Genomic DNA, 15,080 nt, shown 5'->3' on the forward strand with positions numbered 1-15,080 from the left:
ATAGGGATGCATAAGTCTTTTTGAATTAGTGTTTTCATGTTCTTTGGAAAAATAACCGGAAATGAAATAGCTGGATCAGATGGTAGTGCAATTATTAATATTTTGAAGAATCTCCATACTCTTTTTCACAGTGGCTGTGCCAGTTTACATTCCCACCAGCAGTATAAGAGGGTTCCTTTTTCTCCACATCCTCTCCAGTACTTGTTTTTTTGTCTTTTTAGTATTAGCCATTCTGATAGGCGTAAAGTGATATCTCATTGTAGTTTTGATTTGCATTTCCCTAATAAATTAGTGATGGTAAACATTTTTTCATGTACTTGATGGCCATCTGTCTATCTTCTTTGGAAAATATCTGTTTAGATCCTCTGCCCGTTTTTTGGTTGGGTTGTTCGTTTTGTTGCTGTTGAGTTGTATGAGTTCTTTATATATTCTGGATATTAACCCCTTATCAGATATATGATTTGCAAATATTTTTTATCCCAATTGTTAGGCTGTTTTTTCATTTTGTTGATGGTTTCCTTTGCTGTGCAGAAGCTTTTTAGTTTGATGTAGTCCCATTTGTTTATTTTTCCTTTTGTTTCCCTGCCTTTTTACTTTCTTGGTGGCATCCTTTGTTGCACAAAATTTTTAATTTTGGTGAAGTCCAGTTTATTTCTTTTCTTTTTTTGCTTATTCTTTTTGTTGTATTTAAGAAAGCATTGCCAAATACAAGGTCATGAATATTTACCTCTGTGTTTTCTTTTAAGAGTTTTATAGTTTCACTTGTTATGTTTAAGTCTTTGTTTCATTTTGAGTTAATTTTCATATGTGGTGTGAGGTAGGGGTCCAACTTCATTCTTTTACGTGTGGATATCCACTTGACTGAACACCCTTTGTTGAAAAGTCCTCTTTCCTCATCAAATTGTCCTGGCTCCTCTGTCAAAAATTAATTAACCCTAAGGTGAAAGTTTATTTCTGGACTCTCAGTTCTATTCCACTAATCTGTATGTCGGTCCTTATGGCACTATCACAGTGTCTTGATCACTGTAAATTTATAGTAAGCTTTGAAATCAGCACCTGCAAGTCCACTTTTGTTATTTTTATCAAGATTATTTTGACCCTCTTAATCCCTTGCAGTTCTATTTGAACTTTAGGATCAACTGGTAAATTTCTGGGAAATGCCCAGTTAGAATTTTGATACATATTGTGTGGAATCTGTAGGTCCATTTGGGTATTATTGCCATCTTACCAATATTGTCTTCTAATCCGTGAACATGGGATTTCTTTCCATTTATTTTGATCTTTAGTTTTTTTAGACAATGTTTTGTATTTTGTCATGTACAAATCTTGCATTTCTTTCACTAACATTATTCCTAAGTGTCTTATTCTTATTGGTACTATTGTGAATGGAATTATTTTCTTTATTTTATTCTCAGATTATTTATTATAGAAAACAACTTATTTTTGTATACTGGTCTTTTATTCTGTAACCCTGCTGGATTTATTTATTAGTTCTGGTAATTTTCTTCTGGGTTCCTTAGTATTCTCTATATACGAGATTGTATCATCTGCAGATAGAAATATTTTTACTTCTTCCTTTTCAATATGGATGCCTCATGTTTCTCTTTCTTACCTGATTGTCCTGGCTAGAACCGTCAATACAATGTTGAATAAAAGTGGCAAAAGCAGAATTTTTGTCTTGTTCATAATCTTAGAGGGAAAACTTTCATTTTTTTCCAATAATTATGATGTTAACCATCAGTTTTTTATAGATGGTATTTATCGGGTTGAAGATAATCCCTTTTATTCCTAGTTTGTTGAGTTTTTTAATCATGAAAGAATGTCAGAAGTTGTCAAATGATCTTACTGCATCTATTGAGATGATCATGTGGTTTTTCCCTTTATTCTATTAATATGGTGTATTACATTGATTGATTTTTGTATATTGTACCAAACTTGCATTAAAGGGTTAAATCCTGCTTGGTCGTGGTGTGTAATCCTTTTAGTATGTTGCTGGATTCCAATCTACTAGTATTTTGTTTCCAGTTTTTGTGTCTGTATTTGCGATATTTGTGTAGTTTTTGTTTCTTCGGTTGTATTTGTCTAGTTTTGGTATACTGACCTCAAAGAATGTATTGGAAAGTCCCTCTTCATCTAATTTTTGGAAGCATTTGTGAAGGATTGATGCTAATTCTTTAAACATTTTGTAGAATTCACCAGTGAAGTCATCTGGACCTGGGATTTCCTTTGTGGGCAGTTTTTTGATTACTAATTTAATCTGTTTACTTGTTATGGGTCTGTTCAGATTTTCGATTTCTTCTTGAGTCGGTTTCAGTACTTTGTCCTTCTAGGAATTTGCCCATTTTATCTTGATTGTCTAGTTTGTTGGTATTGTTTATAGTATTTTCTTACAATCCTTTTTATTTCTGTAAAGTCAATAGTGATGTCGCCTCTTTTATTCCTAATTTTAGTGAATTGATTTTCTCCCTCTCTCTTTTTCTTGTTTAGTCTGGTGAAAGATTTCTCAATTTCATTGTTCTTTTCAATGAACCAACTTTTGGTTTCATTGATTTTCTCTATTGTTTTTCTGGTCTCTTTTTCATTCATTTCTGCTCTAATCTTCATCATTTCTTTCCCTCTCCTTGCTTTGATATCATTTCTTTTTAAATCAAATTTTATCTTTAACATAAAAGTTTTAGACATCGTATAATAGGAAATGGCTCATAATAAAAAGGAAGACTTTCCTTTTCCACTCCTCCCAGGAACACTCTGTGTCAGCCATTATCATCAGTTTTAGCTGCTGCTCCTGGTATTGCTATCCACATTTTTAAATAATGTACTTAAACCAGGTGACTTCACATTGTGGTAGATGCAGCTACACCTCTTTTATACCATTACCTCCCAATGTACAAGGTCATCCTTTGTATCCTCCCAGTATAGATATATCACATTTTCTATAAAATCAGTCATCAGTGTTTTAATCAATGATTATATAAATATTATTTACTGCAGAACCAAGTGGTGTATTTTGATTTTTTTCTTTCTTAACTTTTCATTTTCCTTGGATTAATGATTTCGTGTCTTTCTTAATTTACTCTGTCATTTCTCCTGGAGCGCCTTCTCAGTTGCTTCCTGAGAAAGTATACGTGGGAAGTACAATGTTTGATTCCTTACATTTTATGATAGATTGGCTAGAAATAGAAATTCAGATTAACAGTAACATTCTCTGAAAATGTTGAAGGCTTCCAGTGCTGTAATTGAGAACACGAAAAAGATGCAATTTTATTCTTATTTTGAAAATCCTTATTTTTTTTTTTCTGAAAACTTTGAGGATCTTCTCTTTACCCTTGCCGGTTTTCAGTGTCTTGGTAATGTGTACAGCGGACAGGAAGAAGGTGGCGGTGCAAGTCTTCAGGCCGTAGGCTTCTTCTCCACCTTCCTGTTTTCAGCCCCCTGTGTTGTACCTCATGTCTCAACTCTAGCCCCTCTCTGAGTCAATATTTACAGAGAAGAAGGCTCAGGTTTATTATGTTTTCCTAAACTTCATTCCATTTCACCCACAAAAATGTTCAACTGACATGTCTGTATTCTCAGACTGCCAGAGGCATTATTGCCTAAGGTTATCTGAATCAGCTGACATTCAACAACTAGAAATAAGCGTAATTTTCAGATTTGAAAGTTTCACTGTGCATTTCCACTTCACAATTATAATTTAATTATGGTTAATATAAGTACTGTTCATTTCTGTTCAGATCAAGTCAGAAATCATGAGAAAACATTATTCTCAATTCTCTTATTATTCTATTCATGTAATTGAGTTTAGTGTGGAAATTTTTTAGTGTGGAAATTTTTCAAAGGCTTTCACATCGATGGAACTGTATAGATATTTCAGAAAATACTCTGATACATATTGAAAATATAATATAGAAAAGGTTCCATAATAAATAGGTTGAGAAAAGATTATTCAATAAAATATGCAAGGATATTTTTTAAATAAATGAAAAAATAATTCAAACCCCCACTGAATGCTCACACACCAAAATAAATTCCAGATGAGTAGAAAAAATTCCCAAAAGAAAATGCATACAAACATCTATTTAACTGAGTATAGAATGGGAAAGAGCTTCTAAGTATGAACACCCTGGAAAAAAGTTAAAAGGGAATAAATTGAAAGATTTGATTACATGAAAGTTTAAAACTTTTTTATTAAAAAACCATAAAGAAAGTAAAGGACTAGTTACAAACTGCGTAAAAAATATTGGTAGAAAACATAGCATGGAGTTAATAGCCTTAACATTTAAAGAGCTCTTGTAGGTCAATTAGAAAAATATTAAAACCCATAGCAAAAAATTGGCAAGGACGTGAATAGATTAATTCCAAAAGTTGAAAAATGTAACCAACAAACATACAAAATATCCTCACTAATAATCAATGGGAAAATTGAAAGTAACATGATACCTTTGGAATGAAACCTAATAGCCTGATTATGCTCAGTGCCACCAGGGGTGTTGTGGGATGAGAGCTCTCTAGTACGCTGATGGAGAGATGTACCTTTCCTTAGATGTTATTTGGAATTATGGCCTTGATGTTTGTGCCCTTAATTCAATTATCCCAGTCCTGAAATACATCTTAAAATGCAAGATATGCTAAAAATGTCGAACTCAGAGAAATAGAGAGTAGAATGGTGGTTACCAGGGCTTGGGGGTGGGGTGGGAGAAATCGGGAAATATTGGTCAAAGGATATAAACTTCTAGTTACAAAATTAACCAGTTCTGGGGATCTAATGTACAGTATGGTGATTATAGCTAATAATACTGTATCATATACTTGAATGATGCCAAGAGAGTAGATCTTAAATGTTCTTATCATTAAAAAAAAATGGTAATTACATGACAGGATGGAGGTGGTAACTGATGGTGCAGTGGTAATCATTTTGCAATATACAAGTGTATCAAATCAACATGTCGTACACCTTAAACTTAAACAATGTTATGTGTCAATTATATCTCAATAAAGCCGGAGGAAAAATAAAATGTATTGTCAAAGGTTTGTATACTTCATTATTTAAAATTTAAAAAAAATAGAAACAAAATTCCTGCAATAGTATGAAAAAGAAACTATGATATAGCTATACAGTGGAATGTTATTTAGCCTTTAAAAATCTTGTTCTACAAATATTTAATAATATAGGAGCTACGGTCATGAATCACTCAACAATAGGGATATGTCCTGAGAAATGCATTGTTAGGCGATTTTGTCGCTGTGTGACATCATAGCGTGCACTTACACAGACCTAGATGGTAAGCCTACTACACACCTAGGCTATATGGGTTAATCTTATGGGACCACCATCACATACGCAGTCCATCATTGTTGTTATAAGGTGCATGGCTGTATTTATAATAAATATTAAATATAAAGGTAGAAACCTGCTTTTTAGGTAAGCAATTTTCTAAAAACCTTTGTATGCGTGAATTAACTTAGAAAACTAGAAGAGTATATAGTTTACTAAAATGTTAATAGTGATTATCTCTCCTGTGTATGAATATGAGTAATGTTATTTTCACATTAATACTTTTCTGTATCTTAAAATTTTCATAATACACAAATATACACAAATTAATTCATAATAGAAAAAATGTTAAATATTGTATCCTATGAGAGAGGCTTTCCTTATAACTTGTTTCCTCAAAAATAACCCTTGTATGTGCTTTGGCAGGGTTTCTTTACAAGAGTACACCAATATTGTCCTAATTTGTTATGATTAATTAGGTTAGAAATTCTTGTCTTCAGCTTTGTCACAGTCATAAAACATTTTAGAGTTTATATTTCTTTTTTTTTTTTGAGGATAAGGGGGTGGCATTTGATCCTAAATCCTATGGGATATGTTTTTTTTTGTTCCCTTTTAATTTTGTGCCAATATTTTCTGAAATGTACAGTGAGAGCATCATCATCATAATTCCTCGCCATTTTTACAGTCTTTTCATGGAGTTGATCTCCTTCGGTCTTCCCCACAGCCCTGAGAAATAAGTAGTGTAAGTTTTTAAGTCCTGTCTCAAAAAATAAACACTTGTCTAAGGTCAACATAAACCATTGAGCTGTAGCGCACCCACATGCTCTGATTCCAGATCTGCTGTTTGAACTTAGGAAATTATCCAGTCCACTTAGTTTATTTTATAGCTTAAGAAAATGAGACACACAGAAGTTAAGTGATACAGCCTAAATCATGGAGATAATGAGGGCCAGATCTGGAAGGAAACCCCATTCTTCTGTCTGAAACTGGCCCTCTTCCTGTTAGTTCGCTCAGAGATGAGACCTGAATATCTTGCGTGAGACCTAAGAACCTAAATATACAGACTCTTTAATTCACTATCCAGTGGATAACATAATTTTTACTAAGATTTTCTTTCGAATTGGTATTCTACTTTACCAGTCTTGTCCTTGTCTTGCCTAAGGATGCCTCTGAGGCAAGTTAACACGGGCTTACTTAGTTAAAAGGTTAGAATAGCAGAGTCACTCCAATACTTTTCTTTGATGAATTTTAGTGATTTTGAAAGGTGGTATGAAAAGCATTTTTATTTTGAAGTTTTGGAAGACATTTCTGGAATACAAGTGGTTTAAGAATACTCTCGAAGATGTTAAATGAAAATGTGTTGCAATAGGAAAGCAAAGACATTAGCTTATTTACTTTCATTGTTCTTACTGTTAACTGATAGCTGAGATAAATCCTGTGTATAACAATGTTTATCTTGACCATCTATTATTATCACCTAATCATATTTTTCCAGTTGTTCCTTATGCAAAATTTAGTGGTTACTTATTAAAGCATTTAACATTGTATAGTAAACATAACGCAGACTAATCATTCATGTATTCCGCATTTACCGCATGGCTACTATATGTCAGGTGCTGAGTACGACATGAAAAAAGAAATAGCCAAAAATCTCTGTGCCTCTAGTACACATAGCCTAGTATAGAAGACACAATTCAAATTAACTAAAAAAATATTTGCTGGGCGCCTGTTGTATGTCAACAGGGCCAGACTAAGAAATGTGAACGCCTAAAGCAGGCTAACATGTCAGCACCACATCAGATTCATCACCTTAAGGTTTGTTTTACACCATTTTGGTGGTTTATAATCAAGGTTCTATCGCTGGTGGTTTTCTGAACCAGTAAAATTCCTGATGAAACCCATATAAAGCTATTTAGAATTCAGACAATGAGAAATCCTTCCTTCTTGGTACACAGCTCTCCTCCATTCAGGTTAGAAATACAGCGTGTGAGCTGAGAACTTGTGGCAAATGTTTGACGCCTTGATACATGGATCAGTCCAACCGGCCTTCCCTTACTTTAAAATTCTGTGATCAATCCTGAGAAATTTGGCACTTCTCCTTTTTTTAACAGTTGGTGAGAGCAATCCTTTCGCCCGCTGAACAAAGCAAAACATGGTTTTATCTGCTTGAGGTATCTTCCCTCCCTAGATCCACTTTGTTGTTGATTTACAAAACAAAAAAAGGATAAACCTCTGCCACTGATAAATGCTTGCGTCTCTGTAATGTTATATATTCTGCAGCTATCAGTACTTTCTCACCAAAACGGTTATTCTTTGTTTCAATGCAGTATCACATGTTATTGAGAACACTTTAAGTGAGAATTTTGGTTGAATGCCTACAATACCACAGATGAACGTACTGCCAGATGAACATTCACCACCTAGGCACTGCCAAATTCCCACATACACAGGCAATGGTGGTCCTGTCGTGACCACATCTCTTCTGGGAAGCTGGTGAATTTCTTTTGACATGTAGAGTAAGATACTCCCAGATATCAGAAACATAAAATTGTGGTGGAAAAATTATCTAATTTAAAAAGGAGGAAATGGAGTTATTATTTTAGGCCTGGTCTCAAGTCAAACTATTTCAAGTCAAACTCATAAGTGATCAGCTGTTTTTCCATTCCTGAAATCTCTTTTCACACACTAAAAAATATAAAAATTGATTATAGAAATTAAACCCAAATGCATACCTTTAAAAATACTATGTATGAAAAACAAAGAGTGTAAAATCTATATTGTAAATATCCTTTGGGGAGAAATTTTTCTGCATGGGTTCAATCTAACGATCATTGTACAGAAAATGATTCTTTCTTGTAGTAAGCCCAGACTTTTTTTCATTTTTCTTCTCTTTGCTTTGCTTTGCTTTCTTTCTTTTTTTTCTTTTTTTTTTTTTTTTTGGTCCAAGGACCTTCAAACTACAGTCAAAGCTGGAGTTATCTCTTTGGAAAATTCCCATCACTGATTCAATATGCAGAATGCCTCTGAAGGTCTTTGAATGATAAATGTTGGGTAAGGAAGCTCTTTCATGGCATCTTTTTCCATGATGCCTTGTTCACTTTTCATTGGAGGTTAAACTCCTGTTATAAACAATAATCTTGCTTTTCAATGATTTCTGCTAAATTTTCTGTAAAAGTATTTCATGCTTCTCTATCAGTACTTATAATTCATCCCAGAACTCTGACTGTAGGCCACGGAGTTCTCTCCTTGAAGAGATGAAAGCATCCTCTGTCGGCACTGGAAGGTCCTTATTTAATGCCTCAACTGAGCTTGTTGTTAAAATTTTAAAGACAGACAATGCCTTGGACAAAATTCTTCCAGGTTCAGAGAGAGATGAATTCACAGCATCCCATCATAGACTCAGGCAATCAGTTCCTTTTTAACCTGATTAATGGCCCGTGGCGTTAACCTCCTCACTATGGATTGGAGGGGCTTAGCCTTAGTGGATTGGGAAGGGATCAACATTGGTTTTGTGTCAGTTAAGGTTGTTAGGCAGTCATGAAAATGAGCTTGTTACTTACCTTGTTGTTTGAATTGATGATAGGAGTGACTGCAGAAAGAGAGGCCTGGGCTACAAATTGAGTTCTTGTAAGTTAGGAAGTTCCTATGTTAAAGCTGTGGAAATAGGCTGGGCTATTTTTGGAGAAGGTGTCTAACACTATCTGGGAGATGTAAGAAAGGAAGGCTTTATAAGGGGAAGAGATTTTTGTCTAAATTTTAGAGGATGAATGAAAGAGTTTTGGCAGGAGACTTCCATGCACGGGAAGAGGACATGAAAAATCTTAGGAGCATGAAAGAAATCATGTACTCTGGAACCTCTGAGGACTATGGCTCAGTTGCAGAGTGTGGTGGGAGATGAGGCTGGACATGTAGGCAGGGACCAAATCCCGAAGAACCTTTTAGGCCAATCTAAGGCATTTGACAGAATCCTTTAAGTGATGGAGAGCCACTGAAGGATTTCAAGCGATTCTAGAAAGAAAATTGGTACAGTGTGGAAGTTGGGTTGACATGGGGGTGAATCTGAAGGGGGGTTCCAGCCACGAGAGTGTTGCACTTTTTCAGATGATAAATTATTAAGTCCTGATTTAAAACGGTGGCTGTGGAGATAGAGAAGGGTAAATCTGAGAGTTAACAAGTACAATTGACAGAATTTGCTGACTAATGAAGAGAGAAGTTTATGACCACTTTTTTGACTTGAAAAATTCAGATAAACTTTGTATTTTTCCATGAGTTTGGGGATATAGCTGTACTAGTTATATATTCTCTGTATGCAAAAACCATTTATATACACACGTATATTAAATTACACAATAAAACAAAAATATATCTGTTACGAGCTCTAGTGGGCCGATACGAGCTCGCTCTCGCACACCACTGCCATGTGTGCATGTGCCACACTGTTTTGGGAAGTGCTCCCCGTGATGCAGAACGCATCCAGCACGTCTCTATACTTGTGTCTGAACACGTTCATATGTGCTCACTTCACTTTCAGTAGTGGCATCATAGAGTTTTAGAACTTAAAGGAACTTTGGAGATCATCTGTCACTTTTTTTTTTTTTAACAAATCAGGAAATTAACCACAGAGGTTAAGTCACTTCCCAAAGTCATAGGGCTAGTTAGTTTTATTTTGATTCAAAACCAAACCCTACATCTCAGTTTTAGTAGTTAGCCTTGCTGAGACACTTGGAAGGAAATTAAGTTGCTATTAACCATTAATTTATTGGCCCTACTTAAATGATCTTATTTATCTGTTCTTTGTCTTAGGAATGAAAATTATACTTTGATCAGGAAACATGTTTTTTTTTTTTTTTAAAGATTGGCACCTGCGTTAACATCTGTTGCCAATCTTTTTTCTCCTTCTTCTCCCAAAAGCCCCCAGGGACATAATTGTGTATCCTAGCTGTGAGTGCCTCTGGTTGTGCTATATGGGACGCCATCTCAGCATGGCCTGATGCTATGCCATGTCTGCGCCCAGAATCCGAACCCACCAAACCCGGGGCTGCTGAGGCGGAGCGCACGAACTTAACCTCTTGGCCACGGGGCTGGCCCCAGGAAATGTGTTTAAGTCATATATTTGGTGATCTTTAAGGAAACATAGACTTTGTGATTACTGGATAATAAACATTCATGCTGAAATTTGTTGTTTTGAGGGAGAGAAAATATTTATACATTTGACAGAAGGAAGAAAATACTATGGTTTAGGAATTAAAGTTGTAATTATAAAAACAATGAGAGCAGCTTTGAATAAACCTTTGAAAAGCAAAAGCATTATAAAAACCTTCACAAACTTTTACTCGTTTTACAATGGGCTTGGCATGGTTTAAATTGAGAATTTATTATAAAAATAATTTCTCCTTGAAGTTATTCATTACTCCTTTTTATATGTTTTAAAGAATTTCTTGTTTTGATAAGGGTCAAGCTGTATCCTTGTATCAAATTACTGTATCAGTAATTTGCTGATGAAAAGGAGGGAAGAATCTTTGCAAGTAAGCTGATTCTTCTGAAGATCAAATTTACCAAATTCAGACCACCGCTCTCTTTTCCCATGTCCCACATATTTGGTGACGTCCCCTGGAGGGTGGCTTGGGACAGGCATGCTGATATTACACTTAACGTCAGATTGCTGGCTAAGGAATGTGCTTACAACTGTGAGTGGATAAGGCACAGAAACCTACCAGATCTCATTGGTAAAGCAGGAGAGAAAGGCAGGGAAAGTCACCCACCACTGGAGTAAAGCACATTGCTCTGGATTCCAAAATGATTCTGTAGGTTAATCTGTGAGCAAAGTGATTCTTGAAATAAAGAAACAATGCACTTGGGTAGGCCCTGTAACAACTATATTAAAACCCCTTTTTATTCCTTTTTTGGAAACTGGATGGCCATATTGCAATGGGAAGCAAGTTGTGAACTGAAAAATGTAGTTTTGATTCCCTCATCTGTTCAAGACATTATGACAGGTGCCTTATGGGGGAATCATTTCTTTTTAATTAACTATTCCTATTATTCCAGAAGCTTGAAATGTGTTTATGTTCAGATACAGAGAGACTGTATCTGAAGAATGAATATCAATGTATTTAAATAATAACTGTCATTATTATCCGTACCCTCATATGGGGAGTCTGAAGTCCAGGGTGATGAAAGCAGTCGTGCAAAGTCAGATAGCTCCTAAGAGGCACCTGACTGTTTTCAAATGCTGGTCTGTCTGATTCCAGAGACCAAGCTGCAGCATGGTGCCTCCCCACGGTACACACTGGTTCTTAAATGCCCTCGGCAGACAGTTGCTCTGGGAGTTCAGTTAAAATTAGACTATGGCGTGTTCTTTTAAACTCATAACAATGAAAGCTATTTCAAGCTTTGAATATGGTGATCATAATGAGCTTTCTTCATTTGGTTGAATCTATAGAGCTTTTCAAATGATAGATCACAACAGCCTAAAGGAATTTTAAGATTACTTACTTAACAGGGATTCTTGTTGGCAAACTTGCTCTAGAAATCTATGCATCTCCCGAGAAGATGATAAGTACTTATTAGACGCTTGTTTAAGAAATTTGGTCTACTCCCCAGAATGGTGAACAATGAGGATATTTTCTGAACTCCTCTGAAAAATTACCGCTAATTATGGAAAATTAAGTGCAAGTAGTACCAACATAGTTATTAGCACCCCAAATTTGATAGACCTTCCCCCAAAAGAGAAAATTCTAAAAATAAGGCCTGTCACCATATACCATAGCTGTATATTTTTATTTTTATAAAAAAATATATTATGGGTTAAAAATTGGAGGACATGACCTCTAGAGTCTTTTAAGTCAGAGCTACTTGCTTTTACTAATTTTTTAATATACATATAAATGTTTTTGTATTTATATTTAAATGTATATATTTATATTTTTATACTTATACATATATTTGTATTTAAATTATATATATTTATTTAAATATAGTTTATCTTTATCTCTAACATATTACATTTATGTTTATATAAATATGTAAAACATTTGTTTATATTAAATATATATATATATATCTCCGTAGAAGATTTGGATTAAATGCTGTGATTCTGTAGGTAACCTACGATGACTTATTTCATAGCTCTAAATTTGTTCAAAGTAGGCTCCATTGTTGCCATCAGCTACACCCTGGGGAGTACCAAGCAGACATCTCACAGGACAGAGGAATGGAACTGATGTACTTGCTTCTCACCTGGGCTTCTGCTCTTTCTTCTCCTCAAGATAACATGCTCACATGCAGGTCCTTAAAATGGCTAATCTTGTGCCTACTGTAGGGTTGGGTATTTTTATATTAAACTGTTATCTGAGCGATTTAGAGGTTGGTAAAGAAAGTGATGCACACGATGATTATCTGTCAACACGCATATGTGTCCTGTGCTCCCTACAGGGTTTGGGCAGTGGTGTGGCTGAGATTGGCATCCAGGGCTGTTGTACTTGGTAGAGAACAGGAGAGATGTGAGGAGTCATGGAGGCTGTTGGAGGAAATATGACACAGAGTTGAAAGGGGACTGCAGTGGGCTGACTAGAAGTCGAGGGGAGAAGGGACAAGAGATGGTATTTTTAAAGGCAAACCCCATGGAGTTGCTGGCCAAGTGGCCAAGGATCCAGCTGGAAATGGGAAAGAAGTTTGTCCAAAAGGAGGTTAAATAAAAGGGCTCACCTATGCATTGAAGGGTTGGAGTGGAGAGCGCAAACCAGAGGAGGCGTGACCTTAAAGATCCGGCCCAGGAGGCAGTCTCCCCCTCTGAATAGAGACTGAAAGTTACCGTCAGATCTCTGAACCAGATCAATGACAATCTAACGTACTAGTGAAAAGCAAGGATTCTACACTCTGACTGCCTGGGTTTGAATCCTGGCTTTACCACCAGTTGTATGACATTAGGCAAATCACACAGTAGTTTTGTGCCCCAAGAAAATGGGAATGATGGTATCTAACTTGCAGGGTTATTATCAGGATTAGTTGAGTTAGTTTATGTGGAGCCCTTACCACAGCACCTACCAAGGGATAAATTTCAATTTATAATACATGTTATGATAATAACCATATACATGCTTTATATATATACATATACCGGTCACCTTATTATTAGCACTACTTTGACTTTTCCCAAGCAGAGGACTTCAGATAATGACACTGAGCATGTGGTCTGCTCTTCCAGCCAGCTTCTAATTGCTGAATCCTTTCTTCAAACCACATTAAATCGTGAGAACATATAAAGCCCAAGTGCTCTGGTTGAATTTATGATGCCTGGAGCGCTCCCTGCTTCCCCTCCCTCTGACTCCCATGGAGACCTCCAGGGTACCACTGTGGACCACATTTTGAAGACTACTGATGCAGTGGAAAGAACTGAAGGCTTGGAATCTAGAACTGGAATCAAGTCCTGCCTGCCATTAACATGGTGGCTGTGTGACCTTCAGCAGGTCCTTGCTGGGCTCAGTTTCCTGATCCATATGCTGTAAGAGTTAGACTAGTTCAGTGGTTTTCAAACTCTGTCACTTTAAAGCCCTAAGAATTCCAGAGAAGGGTGCCAGGAAGATTTGGAGGACGGGTGGTAGGGAACGTGCTGGATGAGGAGAGGGAACCCAGCAACATATAAACATGTGAATATATATGGTAGAGTAGTTGCATCTCTTTATCTGTAATTTTGATAATGATTAATATGCAACAACAAGGGCTGCTTACCCTTATAAACTTCACAGATGGTGTGAGCTGAAGGCTTCCCAATGATTTTTCTCTCCAATTATATCTCACTTCTGCCATTCAAAACTCTCACTGTTGTGCCATTGTGTGTGTGTGTGTGTGTGTGTGTGTGTGTGTGTGTGTGTGAAATTATATTTTCAGTTTCATTGCTGAAATATGTTAGCTTGGAGCAACATCACCCGTTAACACTTAAGTCCAGCTTGGTTTATCAGATTCCTTTCAGAGATTTGGGTCCTTGGGGACTGACACTAGGGGTAGTAGCAGTTCAATGGCTGATAGAAATCAGAAAGGTCTGCAGCATGGAGAAGGAAGGTACGTCCACATGGAGACTAGACTGGGAAATGTTGGGAGCCATGAGGTGTTATTGGGCCCCACAAAGGACAAGATGGTGACTGAAGGATGCACATATGGAGGGGAAATGCAGAGGCCAACTTCGCCCTCTCCTGACCTAGCACACTGCTTTGTACCTAATCCATCTTCAGCAAATGATGGCTGAATCAAAAGATTTTTGTCCTAGGGTGGCTTTGGGAAGAACTAAAGTTGAGATTTAATGTTAATAGTTTTTAGTTGTTAAAAAGATTTTGTATGGCTTACTTTCTAAAATCAAGTTTCTTGAAGAGACGTGATTTTCTGTTTTAAATTTGTTTAAATAATACATTTTGTGCCGGAAAAATGCTTTTTAAGGAAAAACACTTCATATATAAAGCATAAATAATTCTTCCTTTAATAAGACAGTTCCCATTATAGGCATTGAATAACACATCTGCTAAAGGAATGCTATTTTTTTCACCAATCCATGTGCACAGCTCTGATTAGAGGAGCTAAAAGATGCACACCTCTTTAAATGATGAATTAGACCCAGAGGGAGAGAAAGGTGTATTTTATTATGATAGATCTTGTTATTATAAAAACTCCAAATAGCCCTCTTTTTTTGAAAATACTTTTTAAAAATGTAATTCTCTGTTTCAACTCTCTATGTGTTATGGTAACTGTTGATTTCAGAAAAAAAGTACATTAAGAGCATCTTTCTCCAGTAGTAATATCATTATTTTTCCACAAA

The 15,080-nt window shown here is 35.9% G+C and overlaps 1 protein-coding gene across 2 annotated transcripts in view; it reads left to right on the forward strand.

Moving 5' to 3' along the window:
- Nucleotides 1-15,080, forward strand: part of RELN (reelin) — a 466,017-nt gene that overhangs the window by 178,487 nt on the left and 272,450 nt on the right. The gene's annotated exons all lie outside the window — the stretch shown is intronic.

Source organism: Equus asinus, chromosome 1 (genome assembly GCF_041296235.1).
Source record: "Equus asinus isolate D_3611 breed Donkey chromosome 1, EquAss-T2T_v2, whole genome shotgun sequence".
In the NCBI taxonomy this organism is placed as follows: domain Eukaryota; kingdom Metazoa; phylum Chordata; class Mammalia; order Perissodactyla; family Equidae; genus Equus; species Equus asinus.